At 37.0% G+C, this 12,206-nt stretch overlaps 1 protein-coding gene across 8 annotated transcripts in view; it reads right to left on the reverse strand.

Annotated features, from left to right (window-relative positions):
* The window catches only part of BIRC6 (baculoviral IAP repeat containing 6), a 199,318-nt gene that overhangs the window by 186,119 nt on the left and 993 nt on the right, over positions 1 to 12,206 (reverse strand). The gene's annotated exons all lie outside the window — the stretch shown is intronic.

A 12,206-nucleotide genomic window follows, 5' to 3' on the forward strand; every position in this document is an offset into this window, starting at 1 on the left:
CCAATCAATCAATCAACCAATCTTTTTAAAACACTCTTTAACACAGGGATTTAAAATAAAATACAAAGTAACCAAAAATAAAATCATTTCACAAAACTTGTTAGTGCACCATATTATTCAATGCTAAAATGAGTATTCCTGTAGAACAGATCTTGGTGTAAAGCAAACTAAGTTTGGGAAAGTTCAGTGGCTAAGGCCATGAAGGGTAATAAATGAATAAAATGTAATGCAGGCATAGCACTATTTGAGAGGTGAACCAACACCTACCTAAGCATTAAAGAGGTTCTCTAAAAGATACAGAAGTATTCCTCACATAGCCTACATTCTAACTCAGTCAAAGTCAAATTCCATCCAAATATGATGAAAATTTATCCAGCTGTTTTGCATACTACAGGAACAGACAGGCCAACAGAAACTTCCCCTGGAGATCTGCTTTGCTACTCTCTGACATCACTGGGATCTTTCCTCAACCAAATGCCACCTCACAGAGACTTGGCAGACCACAAAGCACCGGTTTACCCAATTGCTTTTATTGTTTTTATTGTATTGTTTATTTCAACCAGCTCTAATTTCTTAAAGTATTTATCACCTGACATTGTGTGTGTGTGTGTGTGCGCGCGCGCGCAAAGCATCTCTTCCCACTAAACCATGAGCTCTAGGAAAGCAAGGACTGTGTTAACTGCTGTATCGCCACTGCTTGACACAAAATAAATGTTTTTGAATAAATGAATTATTTTCTACAGTTATAAAGAATTATTAAAACTAAACTGCAATCTGACAAAATGCAGTATTCTCACATTTTTTCTAACATAACATCTGTAACTAAGACATGTTAGGTATGAAACTAGTGATCTGGCACAGATAACCCCAGCCATCCCCTGCCTTCCCTAGCCCATTTCTTCCCTCATGTCCTCCTGCCCCCAGGACAAGGTCACTGTCCTAAGGCTCTAGCAGCATTTCGGTGCTAAAGTATCATAGCTGTCAGCGGCTAAAAAAAAAAAAAAAAAAAAAAGTCAACCAAAACTGATTTATAGTAGAAAAGGGAAAAACTAGAAAGCAACAGAAATTGTTGATATATCCCTTGATATATCCCTGCTCTTAGAAGCATTATTTCATCATATATTCACTAAATACAATTTAAAATACAATGAGATAGGTTTCATTAGCAAACAAACAGGAGGGCTTTTTTACAAAAAAAAGTTTAAAACAAAATAGTTATTATAATTCAGTTCAAATGAAACCTGTCTCATTTATCGCAGGCATATCAAATAAACGTGCTTGTCTAAGGTCCTAGTTAAAGTTTGAACCATTAAACTTAGCTGCACACTAGAATCACCTGGCACACTTTAAAAAAAGAAAGTAGGCCTGGGCTCCACTCCAGAACACTTAAGTCAGACTACTTCGGGCCCAAACAGTATTTTTTAAAAGCTCCCCTGGTGATTCTAATGAGCAACCAAGGCTGAGAACCACTACTGCCCTGTGCCAGCTCCCCAGTCTTACTTCTCTCTCTACCACTTCATAAATCAAAGTAAAAGCAGACAAACAAATCACAAAGATTTAAATTCTTGGTGCCCACAGTAAATCTCAGAGAAGGCATTCCTATCTGCCTCAACAGTTTTAGCATTTCCTCGAAAAAGTAAGCATAATATTTATCTCCTCCAAAACCCATCTGATTTAACCCACTCCAACTAGATCACACTACTTCTTTTTAGGAGCACAGCCCTTGTCACAAACTGTTGTACACAGCAATTGCTTTACTCTTTTTGTTATGTGTACATTTATTATCTCCTCTCTGTACTTCCTTCTATTTATTATTTGTGCCTCTCTTACCTCCTCTTCTATATCCAAGGAGTTTATCTTAACCTTTTTGTATACCTCACATTTTTTAAGTTCTACAGTTTACGAAGTATTTCTCCATATATTATCTCATCAGATAATAAAGTAGTCTGTCTGGCAAGAATTACTAGCCCATTTAAAGATGGTATGTCAGAGAAGTGTCTTCCCAAAGTTGTGAGCAGTAAGATGTACATATTAGAGTGGTACCTCCCACCCACCTCCCCAATGTTCTTTCATACTACATTATAGAAACCTATTATTGTTACTGTCTGGCTACAGTTAGAGCCACATTCCTAAGCTCAGAGTAGCAAATGTCCAACAACTTAAGTACAGCTACAACTACAAACTGCCAGTTAAGCAACAAGGATATAGTACAACAATACACAAACATTTATCTCTGCTTCCTCTCAAGCTCCCACTGCAAAGGCAGTGAAAAAATAAAGAAGGCATTAACCAAGTCCACAATGCCAAAAAAAAAAAAAAAAAAAAAAAACAAGTGGGATGATGGCAACAACATTTTTGAAGTTAGAGGACAGATGAATATTGTTAACTGGCTTGTGTCCATAAAAATCTAAACGCAAAGCCAGCTAGAAGGGGGTTGTAGTGCTAACTGATACTAAAAATGTAGCTCCTGTCATAGTAGGGTCCTGGATTTTTTTTCACCTTAGACTGGTGGTTCTTTTACTACTTAAAAATATGGGAACTACAGCCCAGGGGAGCCAACTCCAAGCTCCTCAGGCTATCTTATCTCATCACTCCTTCCTTCATACCTCACACTCTTACCAAACTTCTTGTAACAAGTATTACCAGCATCACGCCTCTGCTCTTGCTCATGCAGTTCCCACCATCTGACTTAACTCCTTTTCTTTCAAGTCTCAGCTGGGGGGGGGTCACCTCTTACAGAAAGCTTTCTGAATTTGGGGGAGGAGGAGATTTCAAATTGATCTTATTACCTCAAATGACACTTTATGAACTAAACTATGTAATTAAAAGTGACATTTGTTGAGTGCTTTGGTGGGTGGTTCAAGGAATGTCTACATATATCAGTTTACTTAATCTTTCCAATAACTCAATGAGTTAGGTATTAATTATGAAGTGCAGAGAGAGGTTATGCATCTTGCCTAAGGACACAGCTACTCAGTGGTGAATCACAGACCGGAACTCAGTATGGCTCCAGAGCCAACCAATATCCTTAACCACTAGACTAGGCTTTCCCTATAAATGCCAATGCCTTCCAAATCTGTTATTCCCAAATCTTCAAGCTTCAACCCTGAATTTCCAAATGCCTTCTGGATATCTCTACATGGATATTCTTCAAGGATCTCAAAATTAATTCAACTGAAATCATGATCTCCCTCTTGCTCCCAGCCTTTTACATACCTTCTTGTATAGTAGGCCCCTCTTATACATGAAAATACATTCCACGACCCCCAATGGATGCCTGAAGGCAGGAATAGTACCTAACCTTATATGGACTGCTTTTTGCCTATGCATACATACCTGTCATAAAGTGTAATTTATAAATTAGGCACAGGAAGAAATCAGCAACGGTAACTGATAATAAGATAGAACAATTATAATAACACATTGTAATAAAAGTTATGTGAATGTGGTGTCTCAGCAAACTAACACAAATTTCTTTTTCCTTCTACACAATTTCAGATATATTTGTTCTTATCACAGATCTTTCCTATCATACATAGCATTCGATTATTTCTTTCCTTTAGTCAAGAATTTTCACCTTTCCACTTAAAGAAAGCACTTTACAGATTTTCTTTGGCATATCTAAATTGCCAGCACTGCTACTCTTGAGCTTTGGAGTCATTATTAAGTAAAATAAGGGTTACTTAACACAAGAACTACAATACCGTGACAGTGGGTCTGATAAACCAGACAGCTACTAAGTAACTAATAGGTGGGTAGCATATACAACTCAATATGTGGGGGAAAGAAGGAGGGAAAGAAGGAGGTGGACAGCTTAAAATTTCATCCCACTACTCAGAACAGGGCACATTTTAAAAATTGTCAATTCTTTATTTCTGCAACTTTCCATTTAATATTTTCAGATCATAGCTAACTGCATTATGAAGAAACCGTGGAAAACACAAACATGGATAAGAAGAACCACTGTATTGCTTATTCAGGTTAATAAACATCATTCCTACTCAAAGTAGGAACCTAAGTATGAATAATTTCACCTTGTCAATCTCTCTCATCCAAACACTCACCAAACTATGTTTTTCCTGCCTCTCAAACTAACTTAATGATGTTCTCTTCACTCCTCACACCTGGGCATTAGATTCAACTCCTACTAAAAATAAATTTGATCATGTTATAACCTACAGTGGTTCCCTACCATTCACATGGAGTCCAAACTTCTTAGCAAAACATATTATGATCTAGTCCTTGCCTATCTCTCAGCTTCAACTCGAACCATTCCTATACATAACCTGAACCCCAACCCCTCTCTCCCAAAAACTGATCCTTGAATTCACCATGTTTTTAAAAATCAACATGTCTCTGCACAAGCAAGTATGAATACCTTAGCTTAAGATGATTATGCTTCCAACATTCCCTCCCACTATCTTATCTTTCAAAACTGATCATAAAGGCAACCTTTGGGAAACCTTCTCTATTTCCCTCAGGCTGAAATAACTCCCTCCCCTTTGTATTCACCACAGCATTACGCATATCTATATTACAGACCTTATGATATTATGTTAAGATGGTTTACCTAAAATCATCACCAAGCATGCATTCAAAGGCCAAAATGTTGCCTTACTTTGTGCCCCCATGGCTAGCACATGGTCAATAAATGTGTCAATAAATACCAATCAACCAGCTCTTCAAATCACTTTCCTCTTTTAACAATTTCAAATTCAAAATGAATTAACTTACATAGTTTACACGTCTCTGATGATACAAAAACATTGCTCTTATAATTACATCTAATTATTATATTTCAGTCAGCACATTCCCATATAAATGGGAACCGGGAAGAAAATACTGTAATTTCAATACAATATTTGTAGCAAAAATATCTACTACACTCAGCAAACTTATGAATAGCCACTGCTTCACAAGACTAAAAATATAATAAAATATAAGCACCTATAGAGCACATACTAAATATATCAGACACTCTTTGACATTCTTTAATGTATTAACTCATTTTAATTCTCACAGCCACCTTCTGAGGTAGATGCTAATATTATCCTCACTTTATAGACTTACTTACAAGTTGTTTGGCTCCGGCCAAACAAGCTGATCTCATATACTGCCTCTCATTAAAAAGCCTAAAATTATTAAAATACAGACTAGGATAAATTTTCTGCTAGGAAAAAAAAAAACTATCTTTAAGCATTCACCATGAAAACCAGGGACATAAATGTAAAAGTTTGGAAAACATAGAGTATCTTAAAAATAGCAGAATTATTTTTTATCTTAATATAAATCCACTCATTAATTATAGAAAAATGTTTTGGTAAAAAACAGCAAAACTTGGACATAAGATAGGGCATTATGTAGCATTACTAATATTGGTCAACTGAAACAGCCAATGTATGTACTCATAGTCCACAAGAAGATTTGCTGCATCAAGTTTCTATAAAGAATTCAGCCCTGGCTGGTGTGGCTAGGTGGACTGAGGACCAGCCTGAGAACCAAATGGTCACTGGTTCGATTCCCTGTCAGGGCACATCCCTGGGTTACAGGCCAGGTCCCTGGTTGGGGGCATGGGAGAGGCAACTAGTCCATGTTTCTCTCACACACTGATGTTTCTCTCCCACTCTCTCCCACTCCCTTCCCAACTCTCTAAAAAGAAAATCTTTTTTTTTTTTAATTTATTTCTTGAGGACTACGTAAGTTGACCTAGTCACTTTACTATATTCCAAGACTTCTTGGAGGAGGCAGCTCTGGGCTTTTAGTCTAAACAAGAAGCTGTCATATCAGACGATCAATCAATCAATCAATCAATCAAGAAGAATTCGCTCAATCTGAACTTTGTTGCAACTGGAAGAGTAGAATGATCTTTTTCTCATTTATGACCATTATACAAACTTCTCAAATCAATTCACATCAAAGTCAATGTCTATTTAGGAAAAGAATAAAGGGACAAATTCATAAAGAAATATAAAACTGGCCCTGGCTGGTGTGGCTCAGTAGATTGAGTGCCAGCCTGAGAACCAAAGGGTCACCAGTTCAATTTCCACTCAAAGCACATGCCTGTGTTACAGGCTAGGTCCCAGTTGGGGGCGAACAAGAGGCAACCACACATTGATGTTTCTCTCCCTCTCTTTCTCCCTCCCTTCCCCTCTCTCTAAAAATAAATAAATAAATCTAAAAAAAAATAAAAAAGAAAAAGAAAGAGAGAAATGGGATATTTCTGGAATATTTATCTAAAAACAATGATCAGCTGTGGAGTTTCCTCTTTTTCACCATGACAAAGATCTGGAACACACTTCAGGAACTAAATAGACATGAATTCCTCTTACACGACGATACCAATTAATTAATACCCACATATATATTTCACTTACTTCTGTACATATAATACATGAACAGTCTGTATATATATCAGGGGACCCCCCCCCAAAAAAGGAATTATCTTCTGGAGGGTGGGCCCCTTGTAGTACAGACTTCCCTCACAACATTAGGTGAGTGTTCTAGGAACCCATCTGTATCAGTGTTATCAGCTGGTGTTGTGAGAGACTACATTTGGCTTTAGTGAATTTTTTGATGGGTGATTTTATAAGCACACCTGCCCACACCACAATGAGTGGTCAGCAGTTTTTGACCAAAAATGGCAAGACTGCCATGCCCCATCCATGACCCCCATGCCCTCCCCTCTTTATTCACCTGATCTTGCCCCCAAACAACTTTTTTTGGTTTCCCCAATGAAAATAGTTCTCAAAGGGAAACAGTTTTGCCAATGTGGAAGAGATGAAACAAAAAACATCAGAAGCACTAAAAGGCACCAAAATCAACACATTCAAAAACTTCTGAGCAGTGGAAAAGCATCTCGATAGGTACATTGCATCAAATGGAGGGTACCTTGAATGTGACTGAAGTTTAAACATATAAAAATAAATATACAATTTTTTATAAATAAATTCCATCTTTAGGTCCCCCATTGTACATAACTAATACTATAACAAACTTAACTTCATTTGATATTTAGCCACTTCAATACACTGAATGATATTTATCCAAATATAGATAATATGCATTACCAACATTTCTATTTCCATCAAATTTTGAATGGTATCTATTTTATCCTCTGGTATCTATTTTATCATTTAGCATATAAATGCTAAATGAGTGAACATTTTTTAAAGTATCCAATAGTGAGGAGTATGGCAATATTAAGCACCAATGAAACTTAAGAAAATTAACATTCACTGTGTACCTTTTATACACACACCCAGAAGTCTTAGGCACTTCAAACTGTTTAGCACTTAATGTGCACAATCACTCTCTGAAATATTAATCTTAATTTACAAATAAGGAAGCTGAAGTTCATAAAGTTTAGGTAGTGAGTTAGTGAGCTAAACCTCAAAAATCTGGACTACCTAAAACATAACGCCCATTCTCTCACCACATGTCCTCAAAAATGCTATAAAAACAAAACACAAACTATATATACTACCTTTAGGGAAGGAGAGGCACTAGTTCAGGAACAGAAATCACCACTGCCACTTATTATATAAATAGGAAAATAATGAGCAAATTAACAAATTATTATTCTTACATTTAATCTTCCATCAAATACTTTATTCTTACATCAAAGCAAAAACTAGATGAATTCTGCAGGGTAGCAAAAGGTGGTAGGTAAAGTCCAAAAAACTCCTAAGAAGTTCAAATTTGGAGTTAAGTTTAAAAAATGTAACAGGTTTAAGTTAAAAAGAACAGTAAGAAGAGTATTTACAAAGATTTACAAGTAAGAGGAATGTTTTGAACATTAAACACAATGTTCTAAACACTATGTATGTATTAACACTGAATTCTTCACAATTAGTACAATTATCATCCTCATTTTGCAAAAAGGAAAACTGAAACAGAAATGTTAAGTAATTTGCCCTGGCTAGTGTGGCTCGGTGGATTGAGTGCCAGCCTGCGAACCAAAAGGTCTCCAGTTCAATTCCCGGTCAGGGCACATGCCTGGGTTTCGGACTAGGTCCCAGGTTGCAGGCATGCAAGAGGCAATGGGTTGATGTTTCTCTCCCTATCTTTCTCCCTCCCTTCCCCTCTCTAAAAGTAAATAAACAAAATCTTAAAAAAGAAATGCTAAGTAATTTAGTCAAGGTCAGAGTTAAATTGGAAAAAAAAAAATCAGAAACTGGGATCTTATTCCAAGCCATCTGACTGCAAAACCAGACTCCTTCCTAATTGATATGTGAAACTGCAGAAACAAACAGCTAAAGAGAAGGACATATCCAGTAATATAAATATGGTCACGTGATGTATGTAGTGTATATAAGCTATTTTGATTTTTTTAAACCCGAAGTCCACAAATAAGCATATGAAAAGATGTTGAACATCGTGTTATTAGGGAACTGAAAATTAAAACAATGAGATAGCACTACACACCTCTTCAAATGGCCACAATCCAAAACACTGACATCATCACATGCTAATGAGATGTGAAGCAACAGGAACTCTCATTCATTGCTGCTGGAATGCAAAACAGTACAGCAGCTTTAGAAGACAGTCCTATAAAACATACACCTACCATATGATCCAGCAGTCATTCTCCTTGGCATTTACAAAAATGAAGTAAAAAATTACTTCCACCCAAAATCCTACAAACAAGTAATTACAGCAGCTTTATTCATAACCGCCACAACCTGGAAGCAACCAAGATGTCTTTCAGTGAGTGAAGAGATAAAAAACTGTGGTACAACCAGACAATGGAATATTATTCAGTGCTAAAAAGAAATGAGCTATCAAGCCATGAAAGGAAATGGAGAAAACTCAAGTGCACATTACTAAGTGAAAGAAGCCAAACTGAAAAGGCTACATAATCTATGATTCCAACTATTTAACGTTCTAGAAAAGGCAAAACTATGGAGACAGCAAAAAGATCAGTGGTTGCCAGGGGGAGGGCAGAGGAAGGGGTGAACAGGAAGAGCACGGGGATTTTTAAGACAGTGGAAACTCTTTTGTGTGACATTATACATATTTGTCAGAACCCACAGAATGTACAGTACCGGGAGTGCACCCTAAAGTAAATTATGGATTTGGGGTGAATGATGTTGTGTTAATGCAAGTTCACTGTAAAAAACATACCCCTGTGGTGTCAGACATGGACAGGGAGGAAGGTTGTGAGTGTACGTGCTCAGGCTCAAGGGGTATATGGGAACCTGCCTTTCCTCCTCATTTTTACTATGAACCTAAAATTGCTCTTTAAAAATCTATGTAAGAAAAAAAAGGCAAAGAAGGTGTTTATTTACCAGTTATTATGTAAGGAAGCATCCATTTATCATACTCATTAGTTTATACCAAATAAAAAATATTTATTAATATTTTGTATCAGGCATACTGAGGAAGGAATACAAACAAGCAGATAAGCTTTCAGAAAAATAGGCATCACATATCCACAAAAAGCTAAATAAAATGAAACTTAAATAGTTCTAAACAGAAAACATACCATAAATAGTAAGTTGGCAACAGATATTAATAGGACATTATGCATTAGGGGTCCAGTGGATCACTTCAGACTGAAAGAATCAGAAATTAGGACCAGCTCTAGAGCTTGAAAAAATGGGTAAGATGTGTCTATTCATCCAGAGGAAGCTGGTGCACTCCAAGAAAGGACAAAAGTACTGGAGTTAGAAAAGGAAATTAAATGAACCAGTTCCACAAAACAGGAAAACAAGACTCGAGAGACTGGAGAGGCCAAATCATGGAGGTCATTTAATGCCAGGCCAAGGAATCAGAAATCTTAATTCTAAAACACTAACAGGGAGTAAATACTTGCCTAACCAACATATATACGTATAGCTACTTAATCTAATCAAAGTATATTTATAAACATTTTATGTTGGACACAGGTAATTTGAAGATATATACTAGTAGACAGTTAAAAATTCACCATTTTTGCCACCCAAATGAATACACATACATACAAGTTCTGCTTCCATCTACTAATTTCCAGTCTGCACTAATAGGCCACCCATTACACTATAAACTGAGCCCACCCATCAGACACACTCTCACCCACTAACCCTATATGGTTACGTTCACACCACTCTCGAGTCTCTCAAACAAAGATGTCTTTCCTCTGGGGTTGCTCACTGCCCATGAACTGGGAAGAAGGGCCATGTTAGGACCATGATCACTACTGACACCTTCTCCCCATTCTGTTTATAGGACTTTCACCCTCTTATTACATTAAAAACAAACCTACTTAATACCCACATATTCCAGGCAAAACATAAACTGCCGCACTCCCTCTCAAATCATCTGAATAGATGACATACACATGACCCTATACAACCTCTGGTAATTAGTACTAGTAAACTGCACTTCTCACATATGAAAACATTTCAGAATTTGTTTATTGTCTGTTTCAAACTTTTTCTGTAATCCCTTTAATTTGTTTGCCATAGCTCTTCTACACATTTTTAGTAACATATTCAAAATTTAGTGTATGAGTATCTGCAATTGTGTCCAATCCTGTGCATTTCCTATTAACAAATGCCCCAACAAACCCCAACTAAGTCTTCCCAAATCAGTGCTAGGTGTTATACATCCATTATCTTCACACTTACATTATGCACCTAAAACTCTCCCTTTTAGTAATCTACCAGTAAAGTGACTATCTTTCCCTTTTATGAACAGACACATACATATATGTACAATTTCCCCAACCACTTAGAACAAATTCTAGCACATGTTATTTTTCTCAAACATGGCCACCAGACAGAAAACCTTGTGAGACTCTTTTCTTTTTAATACTCACCTGAGGACATGTTTTACATTGCTTTTAGAGAGAAAGGAAAGGAGAAAGAGAAACACCGATATAAGAGAGAGGCATCAACTGGTTGCCTCCCTGGACTGGGTGTAGAACCTGCAACCTTTCTGTTACTAGACAGTGCTCCAGCCAACTGAGCCACACCCTCCAGGGAGAGACTCCTGTTTCTACAGAAAACATTTTAAGACTTTTGCTAATACAGCCTTTTATAGAAGTCCATATACCTATACTATGATACCACTTATTCAAAGTTTAAAATCATGAAATACAGTCTTGGATATTGTTTAAAGATACAAGTACATACTAAAAAGCATAAAGACATGTATGACACTGGTAAAACCAAGTCAAAGGTAATGTTCATGGAAGAAGGAGGGTTGGAGGAATGCAATCTGGAAGTGGCACAGAGGCTTCAACTCTCTCTGTAATGTTTTACTTCTTAAATTTACTGGGGGATCATAATTATTCTTTATACATTCCTGAATTTTAAACATTTTAAGTGAATTTAAGAGGGCATCAATTACTGAATACTAATGAGTATCTCCCTCTCACACAAGCTGTTATGTCCAAGTTGCTCATCGCTACATCTAGGACACCCCTCCTGTCCTTTAGGCCAAGAAAGGAAAAATTACAAAACTACAACCCAAAACTTTCTCTCAAACCTTAAATATGTTCCAGGTTTCCATTCTATAGCTATAACAGTCCATTTTTTTTTTCACAACTTTCATATTAACAAAAATTAAAGCCCTTATTTTTATCTTTGTAGCCCTAAATTCCATTTCCTTAAAGTGCCTTATTACTCATACAGTAAACTAAATAACAACCTTTCCTAATTTGTCTATGTTAAAATACAAGTAAATCGGCAGGCCACATTACTTCCACTTGGCTCAATGCACCGTTGTATATATTATAAATCTGTGCATCAGTCTAACTCACTCATATATACTCACTTTCCAATCTCAATTTACAAATCTAAATTAAGTCACTCATTAAACCGCAAATGAAATGTCATCTCAGCCAAACGTAACTTGGCCAGGGCAATTCCAAAACACTCCCCTCCAGTGCAAAGAGCGTTCACTTCATGCAGATAAGTCCAGTCCCTGGACCACCGTGTGTACACGACCCAGAACTGCTCTCTTCCATTGGTGAGACTCAGACAAATCTCCGAGGCCCAACTTTCGGCTCACTATGGTAAAACAAGTAGCAACGGCCTAAAGTTTCACCTCATTATGAACCCAAAGGAATCTACATTTCATAAACCGTAGGTTCCGAGTTTCTTGTCACTGGGGGGTATAAGTTGGAAGTCCCGAGGTAGGGGACAAGGTCTGGTCTTCCATGACGTCCGCCAGAGTCCTCAAGTCTTCGACAGAACAGTTCAGGCAGCTTAGCCCGCCTACTT

The sequence above is a fragment of the Phyllostomus hastatus genome, unplaced genomic scaffold, assembly GCF_019186645.2.
Source record: "Phyllostomus hastatus isolate PE091 unplaced genomic scaffold, TTU_PhHast_1.1 phas_scaffold_78, whole genome shotgun sequence".
Classification (NCBI taxonomy): domain Eukaryota; kingdom Metazoa; phylum Chordata; class Mammalia; order Chiroptera; family Phyllostomidae; genus Phyllostomus; species Phyllostomus hastatus.